This window comes from Hyaena hyaena, unplaced genomic scaffold (assembly GCF_003009895.1).
Source record: "Hyaena hyaena isolate Hyena2069 unplaced genomic scaffold, ASM300989v1 scaffold_191, whole genome shotgun sequence".
Lineage (NCBI taxonomy): Eukaryota > Metazoa > Chordata > Mammalia > Carnivora > Hyaenidae > Hyaena > Hyaena hyaena.
In genome coordinates, this window is record NW_024080824.1 from 2,123,760 (window position 1) to 2,143,224 (window position 19,465).

The window sequence follows — 19,465 nt, forward strand, 5'->3', positions numbered from 1 at the left end:
AGTTTGTTAACATGAATGGGCTGTTGGCGCAAGTTTAAAAATGCTGCGACTTTGGTTCTAGTGTTGTAAATGTAAATGTAAATCCTCATACTCTAATTTTAAATCCTAAGTCTTATGTACTTATTCACTCTGCTCATTACCCCTTATTATCCTCCTTATTTTTGTGTTACAAGGGCATCTTCCCCAGATATGCAGGAAGAGATGAGGTTAGCTTTCTCTTGTCTTTGCATCTTCCCCAGGTTTGTACCTACTACACAATAAGTGTTAAATGAATATTTGTTTGTTACAGATTAATTGGAACTACTTTAATTTTGTTCATGTGTTTTGAAATTCACATAATAAAATTAGAGTCCTACAGACTCCATAAAATAAGTACAAATATTTCAAAATAAAAAACAGTACACAATTTGCATATGTGTACATAAGTTGCTATAGACATAAGACAGTATTAGATGTTGATTGCATATATACTTAAGTACTATTTAAATTAAAAATAAATTTAAAAATTGAATATCATGTGATAAGACTGTGTCTATTATCTTTGACAGAAATTATTCTTTCCTTCTCTCTGAAGGGGATACATTGGCCAAATAATTTGATTCTGTTTGCTGTCAGTAAGTTAGTGCAATGGTTTTGGAAAAAGTGTTCTGACATTCAAAGTTCAAAAAACATAAGGAAATATCTGCACTTATGTTTCATTTTGTGGTCCAAGTAACAAATGACACTATTAATATAGGATTTCTTCAACCTAAATGGACAAACTTCTTTTTTTGCTTTTCGAGGACCTCAAAGTACAAACTCTTATGGTGAACATGTTAGCCTCCCAATGATGATCTAAATCTTCACATCTTAAACTTTGAATCAATTGTTCACTGTGCAAAAAATGTTTTCTTCCACCTTTCATTAAGCTTTCAAAATCCTTGTTATGAATAGACTTTCTCTCTCTCTCAGGGCTTTTTAATTTTTAATCACTTGTCTCAAATGCTGATCATATTTCTGAGAAATTACTGTATGTAAAAAATGGAGCAAGATAGAGTTGCCACATACCTTTTTATCTTTTCTGTAAAATTATTTGGACCTACGGTTGTGGTGACAAGGTTACTTCTAATCGGTTCTGTTGCCATGGAAGCAGGCTGTTGAAAAGAGCAAGGCTCAAGGCCTCCAAATCTTTGCATCTCTACTCATAAATATACAAATCTTAGTTTTAGATGGCAAAATATGGAAAATGACACTTGTTGACCATGAAATATTTTTCAAGAACAAAATTTGTAGATGCTAATATAGCTAAGTTGACAACTGGGATTCTTTTACACAATAATGTGATGATTTGAAATAAATTTTTTTAAAAAATATTTTTATTTATTTCTAGGAGAGAGAGAGACAGCGTGAGCAGGGGAGGGTCAGAGAGAGAGGGAGACGCAGACTCTGAAACAGGCTCCAGGCTCTGAGCTAGCTGTCAGCACAGAGCCCGACGCGGGGCTCGAATCCACCAACCGCGAGATCATGACCTAAGAGAAAGTCGGACGCTTAACCGACTAAGCCACACAGGCGCCCCTGAAATAAACTTTTAAAAATATTTTTAGTAAATAGGGAAATTATTGTTTAAAATCTGAAATGAAAGGAGAAAAGGAAGGAAGGAAAGAAGGAAGAAAGAAAGAGAGAAAAAATAGTCTAAAGTTTATTCACAAAGGACACACACCAAGTATAGGTGCGTGCCCCATAAAAATAAGATCAATGTCTCTCATGCTTTTGTTCTGTATTCTCATTGCTTCTGCTTATTCTAGTGTATCATGCATAATAGACACTCAATAAGTTTTTGTTGGGTGAACGAAGACCTAGGGCATACAGATAGCAATGTTGGTAGCAAAGAGATTTGACTAACCATGGTGTGGAGACTCCGAGGGAGAAAGTAGTAGCCCTCAGTGTCATGTGCATGAAACCAGCCAGACTCAGCTAGAGCCTTGTATCAGGATGAGAGGTGTTTGAGCAACTGACTCACAACAGGAGTTACTGTAGAACATACGGTGCACAATGTTCAAGAACTACAAGCCATATTTGGGCTTGGTTCAAGCAAATAGTCAATAACAGAAGACTAAAATGGAGAAATACAATCATCCACCATGTGGTTAGGCTATAGGGCTATTTAGAAATCCAGGCAGACCGTCAATCCATGGGCAATTTAACACTCTGTTGGCAGAGTGCATGCCATGGGAATGATATATGAAAGCGGATTTCTATACAAAGGTAGAGGTGTCTTTTCCTAACTATTGGAGTGCTATTTAAGGGTTAGTTTTTTACATATTTACTCTTTTCCAGAACACAGCTATACATTTTTAAAAATACATCAAAAGAGAAACTGCATAGTCTCCTTAAACTTTTTAAAATACTTTACCTTGAAATAATTTTAGACAAAGGTACAAAAATATCGTAGTTTCTATATAATCTTTGCTCAGCTTCCCTTAATGGTAACATCATACATAAACATAGTACAGTGATCTAAACCAGGAAGTACTAGTGTTAACTAAGCTAAAAACCTTATTCAGATTTCCTCATTTTCTCCATCAGTACACTTTCTCTGTTCCAACAGTCTATTCTAGGATCCCACATTGTATTTAGTTCTCACATCTCCTTAATCCCCTCCAATCTGGAGTCACAAGTTCTTAAAGAAAAGCTTTGCTTTTCATCAGAATAACATGTTAAATTTTCAACTACTATTATTAATGTTTCTTGGGTCCTCTCCCATATTCAGAGCACAGTCAAGGAAAGGAAGCAAGAGTCTGTGTTTAATTGAAGCAAAGACTTGCAACTCTTTTTCCTGGTCTTCTCTAATCACTTTTTATATTGTTCAGCTTTGTAGTTTCTGCAGAATTTTGGGGGGAGCATTCAAAATCACTGGACCACTTATTCATTAGTTAACCAATCGCAACAATTGTGACCTGGAGTGGAAGAGAGTAGAGGACTAGAATGGAGAACAAACCAGCTGGGCTTCATTCTGCAGGGCATTCTGCTGATGGGAACTAGGAAATATGCATTAGAAACTGAGATTGCAAATATCATTCAAAGGACAGAGATAAGGACAGAACTCTTTGGCTCAAGTGCTAGCCAAATATCATAAATAAGTGGAGTGGGTGCAAGAACCAGGACTTGTGTGATGATAAAAAAAGCACAGCTTGTGATGAAAATGGCAAGTGTCACTCTGCCCGAGAGTCAGGAGTGAAACAGGGTGTGGTGGCCTAGGGTATACATACCACAGTGAAGGAAGGCAGCTGGTATTTACCTCTATCTGGAATTTATAACCAGAATGTGAGCTCCATGTTGTAGGATCTGCAGATTTTTTTTTTTCAAGAGCACTTTTTTTCCTCCAAGAGAATTTTATGTGAAAATTCTTATTTTTAAATGTTAGTAACTAATTGGCCCCTGTGGACCAATTCAAGAGTTTTTCTTGAAGCTCTCTTTCCTCTTGAATTGTCCAAGTATCCCAAGGCCATTTTCTCAGTCAGTCAGGGGTCAGTCTTCTTCCAAATGCCATGCAGGAAAAATGCTGTAGTCTCATGGGTCTTCTCCTGCTTTCATTTCTTCCAGTCATGGAATGGTCACTGTTAAAGATGGGTTTGAACAGATGTTGGTCCACTGCAGTTGAGCAGCCCTTGCTGATCCAGAAATTCTCATGTCGTTGTTGTCACATGGAACTTCAACATGGTAGTTCTACACATGTCACGTTCCCACACTCACCATTGCTCTCTGATGCCTGGACACCATGCTGCTCTATGTCCAGGGGAAACTCCAGAAACTCTTCCTGTGACACTTTTTCTTGACAAAATCTTTGGCCATTTTATGGAACTCCAGTCTTTGGCCTGAGACCCTGCTTTTCTCAGGGTAAATTTATTTTACTTGTGCCTTCCATGGATCCTACAGCTCAGCCATACTCTGTGCCACTGTGGTTTACTCTAAACCAGCTAGACTCCTCAACTCTGAATTTTGAGAAGGTTCAGTAAAAGTTCCACTCCCTCCCTCAACCCACCCACCCCCAGATCCTGCAACTTCCTCTCACAAATTCATTTGCCTCTTCCTAATAACCAGCTTTACTGAGAAGGCTTTGGCTAAAACACTAAGTAAAGAAACAGTCTGGTTACAACCGTCCTGGAAGACAAAATGTAGTGGTCACATTGTATTTGCATAATTCAGTGGTGCCATTCAAATGACTCAACCCAAAACAAAGAAGATCTGGTCAAATGTGACCCACAGTTCTCATCCTTAGACATTGGAGAGGCTGCCCTAAATTAAAAAATTTTCACCTAGCACTTGATATAATCTTCACCTTAATAGACACCCTGTTACCCTAAATTGAATAGTATAATAAACTTGAAGCCAGTTTTTAATTTTTAACTTTTTTATTGTTTTTATTTATTTTTGAGAGAGAGAGAGAAACAAAGTGTGAGTGGGAAAGGGGCAGAGAGAGACAGAGACACAGAGTCCAAAGAGGCTCCAGGCTCTGAGCTATCAGCACAGAGCTGGATGTGGGGCTTGAACCCATGGACCATGAGCTGAAGTTGAGAGCTTAACCAGCTGAACCACCCAGGTGCCCCTTAAAGACATTTTTAAATAGGAAGTCAATATAAAAAGTAAAAGTGAAGAAATACAGAATTGTTACTCAAATACAAAATAATTTGGCAGAAAAATCTTACTGAAGATTCTCAAGTTGAAATTGGAATTGGAACAGAAAATAAGCAAATTCACAACAAATCTTTGGTAAGTAGTAATTGCAATTCATATACCAGTTTTAATATATGTATTCCAATATCTGCAAGAAAATCTCAGCAACCGCCTATATATTACATGTGTAGATACGATACAACTTTGTTGCTTGTTATATCTTTCACTGAACCTTCTACACAACGTTAACAGCCAAAGAATGCTGCAGCCCTCAGTGAGTCTGCAATGATTCGGCCTCTGTGGATTTTTAGCAAGAAGTAACCTGGATACCAATCATGGCAAGGGTATAAATGATTCTGTTTGTGAGAGTCTGTGTTTCAAAGCTTCTTCAGTACTGAATTTCTTCCTGATCAGGAACAATGCTTTATTTTGCTTTTCTTCTCAGCTACTTTGTCCCAAGGGACCTAAGGATTGTTTCAAACTTGTACTATGTATTAACTTTCTGCATAGATGGTACCAAGTTCATGAGCTCTGAGAGAGACAAAACTTAGGAAAAAGCTCCCAGATTAGTGGTAGGGACTCCGGGAATTTGCTTTTTATCTTCTGAGCATTGAGAGACTCCCCTTACTCACTTGTAAATGGAGAAAATAATATTGGCTCTGTGGGCCTTACAAGACTGTGTGAGAAATAAATGAGACCAAAAAAATGATTATTTGAGGGGCGCCTGGGTGTTTCAGTCAGTTGAGTGTCTGACTTCGGCTCAGGTCTGAACTCACAGTTCGTGAGTTTGAGCCACACATCGGGCTCTGTGCTGACAGCTCAGAGCTTGGAGCCTGCTTCGGATTCTGTGTTTCCCTCTCTCTCTGACTACCCTCTCCCCTGCCCCCGACTTGCACTCTATTGTCTCTCTCTCAAAAAATAAATAAACATTAAAAAATTTTAAAAAATTATTTGAGAGGTGCCTGGGTGGCTCAGTAGGATGAGCCTCTAGCTCTTAATATGGGTGCAGGTATGATTTCACCATTTGTGAATTTGAGCCCCACATCAGGCTCTGTGATGGCAGTGCAGAGCCTGCTTGGGATTCTCTCTCTTCCTCTCTCTCTGATCATCCCACATTCGTGCATGCACACACATGCTCTCTCTCTCTCTCTCTCAAAATAAAATAAAATAAAATAATAAAATAATTGTTTGAAAATTCCAGAAAGTACAAGTATAAAATATGAGTAGAGAGTAGAAAACCTTGTAAATTTCATAATTAAAAAGTTATTGCTAATCTAATAAAAAAGTCAATATGTAATGATTTTTTTATTAGCATACTCATAATTTTATCAATGACAGGAAAAACATCATATGATATGGTTAAATTGTTCATACTGATCACCTTGCTATTTATATACTCTTTAAGAAAACCATAAAATACTACTCTTTAACATGGTAAACATGGGCCAAAACATGTTAATATGAGGCAACTTTATTACTTCTTTCCTCAGAATGAAAACTTGTTGAAAAAATAATTGCAACATGGAAACGATGCTCTGGATAAAATAGACCCTGTACACAAATTCCAGTTTTCAGCTTACATTCCCTCAGTCTTGTGCCTCATTATAGGCATGAAATTCTGCATTTTTGTGAACCTCTGAAGGTTCACATCTGCGTTTGTATGCCAATGTTTTGAGAACCTGTTTTTGAAAAGTTGGTGCAGTGGGTTTGAAAAGACCATGAAAGATCAGTGATCCATTAAGCAAAAAACTCATTTTACCATCCATATGGCATTGTCCCCACTTTCTTAATGGAAAAGAAAGAAATGCTCAGAGCAAATTAACTTAGAGTCTCTCCAAGATGCATTCATGTAGCTAAGCTTCTTTAGAAACGCTGGGCCTCCCATCCACGTACTAACCAGCCTCAACCCTGTTTAGCTTCCAAGATCTGACAAGATCTGGTATATTCAGGGTGGTAGAGAGAGGGAACCCAAGAAACAGATTCTTAACTATAGAGAACAAACATGGTTACCAGAGGGGAGGTGGGAGGGGATGGGTTAAATAGGGGATGGGGATTAAGTAAGCCATTTGTTGTGATGAGCACTGGAAGTGTTGTATCATTATATTATACACCTGAAACTAATACTATGCTGTAGATTAACTAACTGGAGTTTAAATAAAAACTTAAAGAAGAGAGAAATGCTTAGAATTTTTGCTTTGATATTTCACATTAATAAGCTGGCCTCCCTTAAAGACCTGAAGTCAGGACCATTTGACTGAGCTCAATTACCTGTGAGAACTAATCTTCAAGATTTAATGAAGGATGATGGGTCAAGATGATTCCCATGATGAAAATCAGCATAATGATACTAAGGGCTAACCATTCAAGTCCAATATGGGTTGAGGATTCCCAACCTTTATAACCACTTCCTGAAAGAGCTTATTGCCAAAGTTTTCCCATGACCAATAAGTAACTCTACCTTGTCTTGGAATATGTAGCTCATTGATTTAAATGACTGGATAAAAATGTGGAGTATACAAAATGGTTCATTTTAAAATATATTCAGACATTTTATATATCAAACCAACTAAGTCTTCCTCAAACATAAAGATATATATGGTTCTAAAGTGAGATTTAACGGTGTGCAGAAAGCAATAATAAAAAAAGTCATATCACATGCATAGCATGGCCTTTTGTGTCCACAGAAAGACACACAAACAGAAGCACATACATGCGCTTTCACTTGCCATGTTATATAGTTCCTAGCATGGTATGTCCATACTGTCTTTGTAAGACTATTTTTTTAAAAACTTGTAATTGAAGAATGACCCAAAGTGGAAAATACAAACTCAGAGGCAAAAAAAAAAAGCATTTTTCTTCCTTTAGTACATGTGCTGCCGAAGCGAGCACGCATTTTTCTTCTTTAATAGGTTAATTTAGACTTTTGTTAACATGACAGGCATTTTTGAGTCATACTTTTAAAATTTTACATTATACTTCAAAATATTTCATGGCTTTACATTTTTTGGCTTACTTTCATTATTTTCATTTATTTTATTTTTTTATTTTAGAGAGAGAGAGGGAAAACGGGGGAGAGGGGCAGAAGGAAAGAGGGAGAGAATCTTAAGCAAGCTCCATGCTCAATATGGAGCCTGACTCAGGGCTCAATCTCACGACCCTGGAATCATGACTTGAGCTGAAATCGAGAGTCAGATGCTCAACAGACTAGCCAGGAAGTCTCCTCCGTTTTCATTGTTTTGATTGTGTGTGTATGTTGAAGGTTTGCCATTTGTGTTCTATTTGTTACATTTGTAACCATTTACATTATACTCTTACTATTTTAGACAGTATCTGTTAACTTCCTTCTATGAGTAATAATCAAATTAGGTATTTCCTTTTCCTTCCCATTCTTTTCCCCATACTTTTTCCCACTCAATTTTGATTGATTATGAGATCTTTCTTAGTGTTTTACTTTTACTGTTACATGTTCTTGTGGCTGTATTATATTATCCTTGAACTTAAGGTGATACATTTTAAACATCTATATAAGATGAGGCTGTCTGTGTGTTTTGATTTTTTTCCCCCAAATTCTCAACTGCCTCACTTCATCATTTTTTGTAGGGCATGTCATTTCCATATTGCTTATTCCATTTTCACTTGGTTCTATAACCATAACCCCACATCTGTGTTAGAGCAACCACGTCGTGATCCTGTTGTTATATGCAATTAATATTCATGATCATATTTTCCTCATTTATCTCTTACTTGGATGAGGCTCTTACTGTTTTTTTTCTTTTTCAAAATTGTTTGTTTTTATACTTGCATGACAGAATGGCCAGGTGCATTTTTTTCCTTAGGTGGCATTGAAGCATGAGTCTGATTTTGTTTTCTCCTTTACTGGCTTTTGTGAGATAGTCTCAGTTTATGCCTATTGTCCAGGCATAATTTTTAATAACATTGTCTTTAATTGGAAAAGGTTGGGAGTTACATCATATGACTAACTTATTTATGAGTGACTTGGTGTTAATGAATGCTGACATGTCAGAATAAATATTTCTTTATGTTTCAAGTCTGGTAATTTTTCCTGCTGGAATATGATGTGCCCTTTCAATCAGTAGATAAAGTTTTCTTTTCCCTCCCCTTGATCTCTCCCTTCCTCTCCTCCCTCTCCTCCTTCTTTTCCCTCTTTCTGTAGTCCTCTTTACTTTTTATATTTAGTTTTCTCACTCCAGTCCACTATACCCTCTACTGAACTGTTAGGAGTGCCTATTCTCTGGTGATATTTCCAGTTTGTCTTTGTTTCTGTGATATTCTTTCAGTTTATTCCTGGATTCTGTCAGCTTTTATTATATCATCTCTGCTCTGTGTGATGCCATCTCTGCTCCCTGCTCTTTGTGATAGGGCGCATAAGTGTTTGGTCTGTGGCTTTTTGTTGTTGTTGTTGTTAGCTTTATCTGCCATTCGAGTCCCTTTTCTCTTCCTCTCCTCATCTCCACACCTTATCATTTAACAAAGATATTGTTTTTTCTTGGATTATGATTTATAGAAAATTTGTGTATTGGAAAATATAGGGCTGTATTTCAGACTAGGAGAAATTTTCATTATTTAAAAGTTTTTTAATGTTTTATTTATTTTTGAGAGAGATAGAGAGAAAGTAAGTGTTGGGGAGGGACAGGGAGAGGGAGACACAATCCAAAGCAAGCTCCAGGCTCTGAGCTGTCAGCACAGAGCCCAACGCAGGGCTCAAACTCACAAGCTGTGAGGTAATGACCTGAGCTGCAGTCAGATGTTTAACCAACTGAGCTACCTAGGGACTCTGAAGAAGAAATTTGCATTGTAAGCAAAGGCTATAAATTTGAGATCTTGTAGCCATTTCCTTCCTTTTAATTTCCTTCCTTACCAGCCTATGGAGAGGGAGGAAAGATAAGGCTATGTAAAGGCTGCTTTCTGATAATTTATTTTATCTAATTGGTATATTTGTTTGTGGTCTAGTATCTCACTGAGTCAGAGGAAGCCAGTTGCCACCCACAGTCCCTTCTTGGCTCTTCTGCAGCATGAACCCATCCTTACATGGCTTCTTAGCCACAGGCCTCATTCCCCAGCCCCATTTGCAGCTAAGTTTCACTTTGCGGCTCGATTCTCAGCATTGTGACCAGAAGGACATGTGTCACTTATGGATCTTGGCCTTAAAACATTGAATGCCTGCTTTCTCATATTTTGTTTCCCTGTCTCTGAGCTGAAATGTGATATTAGCCTCTGATTTTGTGTTTGGGAATGGCACAACTCGAAGAGGGAAGGAAATGGGGTTCCTGAATGACCGTGTGAAACAAAACCACTTCACCGACTTGGTATGCTCAGCCATGACTGTGATGAAAGAGAAAAGTGAACTTCTATGTTCTTCAAATCCCTGTATTTTGGGGCCTGCTGGTTATAGCAACCTAGCTTTCAGCCTGATTTATATATTCATCTTATTTTGAGTTATTTGCTGAATGTGTATTATAAAGTTATTTTTTGCACTAAATGGGTTTGAAATTACTCCAGGTACAGTTAAGGCTAATAGTCCTTTGTTGTATATAATCTCATTTGCCTTCAAATTCTGCTCAGGCAATTAAATTTCTCAAACATATCAGCATTATGACCCATGCATTCCTTCAGTTAACTCCACGAAGCATTATATGCTAATGTGTATAATGCCATTAACGAGAGTCCTTAAACTAATATTCTTTCTGCTTCTGCCACTAACTCATCTATAAAATTAATTTCCAAGGCCTCTTCTAGTTCTATAATCCCATAATTCAAAATAGCTTTCATAGTTGGAAACCAATAAGGACACAAAACTCAAAGAACTACAACTTAAACCGTAAGAAGAAATAGGTAAGTGTCTAGGTTATCTAGCTATTTTTGCCCTTTCCATTGTTTTGCTGTATTTCTTGAGATATTAACCTTCTCTTCCTCTCTCTTCCAAAACCCTCAAATTGGTTAAAGGTCAGAAAAATATTAAAACAAAGGACAAAATAATTGGAGATGGAACAGTAGCACAGGTGAAATTTCAATAAATTTTTGGAAGGTGGAAACGGGAGAGAGAAATAGTAACTGAACTAGCTGAGTTACCATCTAAGTAATTATAGTTGGGGGCCTATGAATATAGCTAATCACCATGTAGAACCTATAAGAGATCCGTCAATTGAAGGCACCGGGTATCATGGAGGATATCAATAAACCCTTTCTCATATCTCAGGAGATGAGAGTTTTATTCAGGACAAGGAGACCTGTCATTTGAGTAGAAGGGTGAGGTGTGGGTTGAAAACATAGTAGTTAGTGAATATCTTCAAACTGAACTATGGGATCCCTAGCTTTCTCTTTAATTCCTAGACTTTCTGAAGTAATGTGTGTAGGAAACTCTGAATGACCCTAAAGCAAATATCCTGAAGTGGTGAAATCTGAATTTCTTCCCATGAAAAGTGCCTAACATAATGAAAGCCCATATCATGGCATATCATCATAAACTTTCAGAATAAGAATAAAGAAAAAAAAAATCCCAAAGTCTTCTTGAAGTTAAAACAGATCATGACATAAAAGATCAAGAATAATAATGGCGTGAGACACTTCAAAGAGCAAAACTGAAATATAAAGAAAATAGTGTCAGACGCTCCCAAACAAAGAAACATAAATTCCCACTCAGCTAAGTGTGAGGGTAAAGGTATTCGCAGACTTTCAGAGTCTCTTTCCCCCAGCCCCCAGGAACTGACCAGAAGATATGTTCCACTGAAATGAAAGAGTAGACCAAGAAAAAGGAAGAAGCAGAATCTTGAAAAGAGAGGAAGAGGCTGTACATGGAATTAGCAGGAAGGTGGTTGTGTACCAGCTCTTGGGAGCAGCCAGTCTGCATTGGAGCAGGAGAATGAGGAAACTGGACTGACGTCTCCAGGACAGATTCTTTGAAGTATTAGAAAATTGGGAAAAAACATTATTTTGCTAGGTCTGCTGGAATCTTTGGGGAAAACTGGAGATAGGCACATAACAGACCAATGCAAAAAACTAAATTAAAAAGTAAGGTATAATTGGTCCAATTGTAAGAGCAAGAGAAATGCAGCTACATTTTTTAGATATCATGAATAGACATTAAACTTGCTAAAGTACTCATCTTTGGTCAAATTCCAGTTCTTGTTCTTTTTTCCAAAACTTTATCAGTGTTTTCATCTTTCACCCACTTGTTTTCATTTAATGTTGAAACAACGAAAACTCCATGGAATCCTTGATACCATCCTCCTCATCTTACACAAAATGGAAAAGACGTGAGCTGATGAATAAGGGCCCACTCTAAACAGAATAAAAGGGTGTTATGTATCACATTTTTATTTGGGCTCTAGTTTTATGTCTTGAAGCAATCGTATTAAATTCCTTGCTCTTTCTTCTAACCCTTTGTTCTCCAGAGGTCTTGCCATGCTCTCTGAATAGAATATCCTTCCTACTATTCATTTCTTCATCCATGTGTGTGCCTCTATCAGACATCCAGTTAAAAGAAATCTTCTTCATCAAGTCCACTTGAATACTTCTACTCCACACTGATCATTCCATTATTCCGTTTCTCTTATGGCTGACGTTTTGTGTTCCATTAATTTGTACCTGTTTTCATGTCATCTTTGCATGTGTTGTTATATCTTTTCATCTGCATTTTGTTCCCCTATTATATTGTAAATTTCCTGAGAATGAGGACAATGTCTTTAACTTCATTTGCATATCTCCATGACATCCACTAGAGAATGCCGTTTGAAGACAGCACTCATTAAATCACATTTTCACTGACAAAATCATGTCTAGCTTTGGAAAATATGGTTTATGAAGCACTTGATAACATTGTTATATATATATTTTCTCTTAAAAAGTCTTGAGGAAATATATAGATACTATATTATGTAGATGATACATGCTGAGTGGCTTCAAAAAAACTTTACAACCCAATGTACTGAAATAAAACTTTTTTAAGAAGCTTCAGATGGCATGTAAAGTACTATGTATATATGTATATATATATATATCATGCATATATATATATATATATGTATATATGTATGCACACACATATATATACATGCACAGGTTGGACAAATAATTAATTCCAATAGTATCCAAAATAAACAACTTAATTTTTGTTATGTTCTTTTCTTCCATCTTAAACAGTAGTCAACCTGACTTTATATATTTATATAAAAAATATGCTAAGAATGAAAGAACGTCTAACAGAATTTGGTTTTCTATAGTATCTAAAATACATACAACCCCTTTAGCATGTATTTTTTTAAGTTTATTTACTATTTTAGTAATCTCTATACCCAACATGGGGCTCGAACTCTCGACCCCAAGATCAGGAGTCATATGCTCTTACAAATTTTTTTAAATGTTTATTTTTGAGAGAGAGAGAGAGAGAGAGAGAGAATACACACGTGCAGGGCAGAGAGAAGGAGACAGAGGATCTGAAGTGGGCTCTATGCTGAGAGCAGAGAGCCCTACGCTGGGCTCGAATTCATGAACCATGACATCATGACTTGAGTTGAAGTCTAGCGCTTAATCGACTGAGCTGCCCAGGTGCCCCAAGAATCACATGCTCTTTAGCTTGGTTATTTTATAAACCTGCCTCAACTTCCTTTTTTAATCCCATCAAAATTGTGTTAAATTTTCAGTTACAGAATCTGCTGATGGTTTCCTAAACATAAAATCTTAAAATATCGAAGTTGAAAGAGTTCAGTAAATTCTAACAATTTCCAAGTAAGATTCTAGACACCACTCCCAGCAGTTGTCACATAGGGAGTGGGTCTAGAAAGCTATTACGTTAACAAGTGCCCTACTTATTCCTGATGTATTAGCAAATCAACAACTTAGTCTACTTTCTTCATTAGAGATGTAAATAAATGAAGGCATTACAGGTATGTATGTGCATGTGTGCATATATGCTCTATGGATTATAAATGTCATGCTGGGGCGCCTGTGTGGCTTGGCTGGTTAAGCGTCTAATTTCCGTTCAGGTCACAATTACACGGTTCCTGGGTTCAAGCCCCGCGTCAGGCTCTGTGCTAACAGCTCGGAGCTTGGAGCCTGCTTTGGATTCTGTCTCCCTCTCCCTCTGCCCCTTCCTTGCTCATGCTCTGTCTTTCTCTCTCTCTCTCTTAAAAATAAAAGAAACATTAAATTTTTTTTTTAATGTCGTGCTATTCCTCAAATCCAAAATTCTAGTTCCTAATCCCTCCCTAGCCTCCATTCCAGGTCACCATGGCACACTTTCACCTATATCCTTTGGGCAGTCACGTCTTCAAGGCTTTGCCTACACTCTTCTTCACCTGGCTAGTTCTCTCCTTTGTCTTCTGTCCGATCTTTTTCTTTTCTTTTCATTTCTTTTCTTTTTTCTTTTCTTTTCTTCTCTCTTCTCTTCTCTTCCCTTCCCTTCCCTTCCCTTTCCTTTCCTTTTTCTTTCTTTCTCTCTCTCTCTTTTCTTTCTTTCTTTCTTTCTTTCTTTCTTTCTTTCTTTCTTTCTTTCTTTCTTTCTTTCTTTTCCTTTTTGAGAAAGAGAGCAAGCAGGGGAGGGGCAGAGTGAGAGAGAGGGAGAGAGAATCTTACACAGGGTCCATGCTCAGCTTGAAGCCTGACAGGGTGTGGGGTGGAGGCACACAAACCTAAGGTTGTGATCAGAGCTGAAATCAAAAGAAGGATGCTTAACTGACTAAGCCACCCAGGCATCCATCTGTCAGATCAGTCTTTATGGTATATAACTATCCTGATGGCTTCCACAATCTCTCATTCATACAGCCATCTTTCTTTGCTAAGTTCTTTGTTGGACCATTTATCTGACACTGAATCAGATACCACTAGCATGAAGATTATCTGTAGATGGTATTGAATTCTAGTCTGGCTTGTGTTCCTATCAAGTCTATTAGAAATTTTACCATTGGGAAAAATTCTACCACTGAGAAAAACATATCCTATTAATGGCAATAAATCTTTGCTTATTTGGGGAAAGTATTTTAACTATCAGAAAGTCAAATCCATGGTCTGATATAATCTAGAAATACCATGATATCTCACTTTCTTAGAAAAATGATTCTCAAACTTTATGCACAAACAAATCACTGCAGTTGAAATCTCTGTTTGGTATGATGATATTTTAATGTATACACACAATACATTATTACATAGCTTTGGGTGTGATATTATCTCTCATTAAATTTTAAATCTGGCAAACCTTCTATCTTCTCCACATCCCCATAACATCTATGCCTCATTTACATAATAAATGATTACAAATTGTTGAATAAAATAATTAAATTTGTCAAAGACTGCTCCCTAACTTCTGATTTTATAATCTCTTGTTAAAGGGCAAGTTTGATCTGAAATGCACCATAGAAAACCCTTTCTCTTTGGTTTAAACTAAGAACAAAAGGAAAGAAAAAGGTAAGACATACCATTCTCAAAAAGGAAACCTCATAATATGTAATGAATGGGTTTCCTCGGCTATCATCAACTTCAGTTCACACAAGTACATATATGAAACTTGAAAATGGAATTGCTTTCTCTCTCTCTCTTTTACAAAATAAATTGTGCTAGATTTTGGGATTTAGAAATAATACGCACTTATGAATGATTAATAGCTGTTAGAATAAGTGATCTTGTCCCACCTGGCTTTAGATTTTAACTAAAAAGTCAGAGAGGCTTGTTCCTCAAGGAAGAGCTCTGACAGAAACAGTTGTAGCGGCTACTTTCCCTATTGTCATGTTGCCAATCAACTTACATCCCTCATATGAGCATCTAAATGCCATCTATGACTCTCTGAAACACCGAAATATTCAACTGGGGATTCCATACCTGTTGTAGCAGGCGCCAGAAGACAGTGGACTTCAGACCCTCATTCCTATGCCTCTCCTTGCAGTAAATATTTCTGGGAACGCACACGTTTTCAGATCTCTAGGATTCATTTAGACCAGTGACTGTCATAGTTTTGCCAAGAATTTCTTCTTTTGGATTAAGGCTCAAAGTTTCATTTGCCATAATCCCAAACCTTATTTTATGAACACATGGCCATGTCAGTATAATTTAATACATTTATGAATATTCTTTACATCCGTCGCAATGCATATAGAGAAAAAACAGCCAAAGAAGTTACAGTTACATATTTCTTAAAAAGTTGCTTTGGTTCCTCATTAAAATAGAAAGGTATAAATTTTGTTCACAGATTTTATTACTATCAGGAGATATCTACTGTCTAATTTACTAGAGAACTTCTTTGCTTATAATCACTTTATTAGTTACTGTGGACAATATCTCTGAGATATAGGTTGGTATTGTTATCTTAATTATATGGTTACTACATTTAATCTATTTTATGCTTATCTCTAGCCTCAAGTTTAGGGCAATATACGTCCTGGCAAAAAGTGTCTGCAACTTTCCCACATACCTGTGATGTAACCCAAGTACTTTGTCCCATATTTGACAGTAGCAGCTTCCTCTGAACGACACTTATCTCCATGGGCATGCTGATTTCTGCAGGTCTTCTAGGTGTGAAGTTATAGCATGTATTTATTACCTCGAGTCAACATTAGCAACAGGCTGTGGTTGAAAGTACCCCAAGTGGGAGTTTATACTTTAACATTCAGTGGTGACAGGCGTCCTTACATGCATGCCTGTCCCTGTCAGAGACTTTCACTCTTGGGTCTCCCGCCTCCCCGGTTTTTTTCCCCATCTTCTGACATACAATTTCTCATCTGTTCATAAACAAATTTGATGTTCTCAAATGCAGAGCAGAAAAACGGAAAGTAGGGAACCTGAGAAACAACACGGAAAAGCGTTCAGAGCACCCCGTCTGTATCCAGGTGGCCTGAGTGGTATCAGACTCTGACATTAATAGGCAGGTATCTTAGACAGCTGTTTTACCTTATTGTGTCTCAGTTTCTCTATCTGTAAAGGGGAGGGTGTTTAAAACAGATAGAGGTGTTCTAAAGATTAGATAAATTAGCATTTGTAAAGCACTTAACATGATGTCTAGCACAGAGAGTGATATATAAATAGAGAAACAACATGTCTTCTGGATGACTGAAATCAATGATGGAGAAAAACCCATTACAGTTGTAGGATTTTATATCACCTTAGGAATTTGAATCATTTTGATGTCAAAATCTGTACAGAAAAATCAAGGTTCCTGTGTTACACATACCTCTTTCTTTTGTCGACTTAGGCCATTAATTAGACAGTAGCGAAGAGATCACAATGGTTAAGCCTGATATGTTGGAATGGTTGCTATAAGAGACAAATACTCTTCTTGCCTGGAGATAACTAAGTCCGTCTTATAAATAAATATGAAAATAATACTTACTACTTGCTCTAGGAATCTTCTGGGCAATTCTACAAAATTCTCTGCCTGTAAATTCCTATAAATAAGTTGCTAACCATTTGCTAATGAGTGAGTCATTATGCACATCAGCGGTCTTTACCTCCTCAGGGGGAACACCCTTTTCCCAAAACTCCCTCCTCGCTCAGGTGTGGCAAGGGCTGAAATGTTTGTCCAAACATTTAATTAGCATTCTGTCTTTCAGACATTTTGCAATCATTTAAGGTAGGCTTCTAAACCAGTATATCTCTAGAGAAGTATTTTATGAATAAAAATACCACATCAGTGTCAAAAGCCAGAGAGTGTACCAGAATTAAGCTACTTATTTCATCTGCCTATAGCATTGCATAGTCAGTCCTAAAGGATCTGTTTGGGTAAAAACAAACAAGTTACCATTAAATTTAAATCTCTGATGGAAAAAAGCAGACCTATGAAGCAAATGAAGCTGGAAAATATGTTTTAAGTAGTCAAGAGCAAAACTATTGTATTCAGATCCATGTAAAAGATACCTTCAAAGTGTAAATTTCAGTTCCTCTCTTGGCAAAGTCTATTTTATCCTTACTACTTCATCTTCCATATGCACGTTCCTCAAAATAGTAGAAATGCTAAAGGTATCTGACTAGTTACTGTTTTTTCACTTTTAAAACAGGCATGCCAACTTTTTTGTAATGTGAATTTGTAGCACGGTTGTAATGAAATCCTCAGTTGCGCATTTATACACAGCGAAGAGGAAGCCAGCTAATACCATCTAATTTATATTTTAAATTTGTTGGTGATGCTTTGAAAAACAATATACATATGTATAGTATATGAACATATATATATATATATGAACATACATATATATGTGAACATCCTCACTGATTTAGTGTAGACACCATAAGCTAGGGGATGAAATCACTTAATCAATCCAATAAAGATATTTGTATTCTAGAACAGTGAACAGTACTTGACGCTACATGCCTCAGTTTAGCCCTCAGAGATCAGAAGCTTGGTAAATCCATCTGTTAGAGATGTACACATTAAAAGAGATTACATGAAGGATTGGCCTACTGCCACAAAGCAGGTCAGAGAAATTCCATAATGGCAGGACGTTAAGCTGAATGATCAGAGGTATCAGTCCTCTGCTGCTTTTCGACCTGAGTCCAAAGGCAACTAAACCAATGGTAGTATCCCAAGATTATCAAGTAAAGGCCTAGAAACTTCCTGAGATTGAGACCAATTTTGCATACCTAGAAAATCATCACATTCAGACATACAAAAAAACCCTACTGGTTTTGTGAAAGCAGCTAGGAGAAGCCTAATTTCCAACTGGCTATTAAAAAATAGGCTTACATATGTGCTAAGTTTATATTTAAGAGAGAGGCTCAAACTAGCATTCAAACACTTGAAGTAGAGAGAAGCTTCAGTAAAACCTCATAAATTATGAACAAGTGGTTCTTTCAAAATACAATTCTTTAGGTGATAGAAAATATAGGTGATGAAAGATATCAGTATGGTGTTTGGAAACTTCATTGATTCGTTGCATACTGGAATACACTACGCAAAGGTAATCTACATTTGATAGTAAGAGTGTTCAAGTATAGATGTTTGTTAAATTTCTGACATACGGGACAATTTTGATGATTTTTCTGTGGCAGCCATAAGATTTACTGCAAAAAAAGACAGCTTATGGAAGTCTAAAATGTTCATCTTTCTTCCAAATAAGCATATCAAAGCTAAATCTATGAGAATGTGTTACTTTATTCAAATAAATGTATTATAAAATATCAGTACACTTCTTTAATCAAAATGGTATAATCTTAGTCTTGTGAGAGTAGTTTGTCTTAAATTGCAGGTATATTAATTACAACTATGAAGTTAACTTGCTGTTCTATTTACCTACCTATGTCACAGCACTAAACATTATCAGAGTATGATAATTATTCAGAAGAAAATCATTTTTGTTGGTGGAAAATTTAATTGCTGAAATGGAAGAACGAAAATCACTACGCATGTTTTATACTATCAAACTACAGATGCTCTCTGTGTCATACCCTGCAGCAACTTTTTAGGCATTCCATATGGCTAAGCAGCACTATTAACAAGTACATACAAAAAATTGTGGAGTGAAGTACAACTGAATAATTCAGGCGATTTATGTGTGATAAGTATCAGTCAAGAAATTTTATATTATTTCAATTAAATAATTGTATGCTGCATTTTAATTCCATCTATAAAAGTCTTTGAACGATTGTAATTTTGAAATTAGGTTAAGAAACATAAAATTCCACAGTCTTCCAGAAATAATGTTTTTCTATCTTAGGCTGGTAAATAAGCTCTAATTTTAAGTTATGCAGGTAGATACTTGTTAATTAAAATAGAATCTGATACTGAAACGCCCAGAGTTCGAGAGACCCCAAAAACAGACCACCAGAGACCAGAGTCAAAGCCAATCGGCAAGGGTCGTTTATTGGCAGG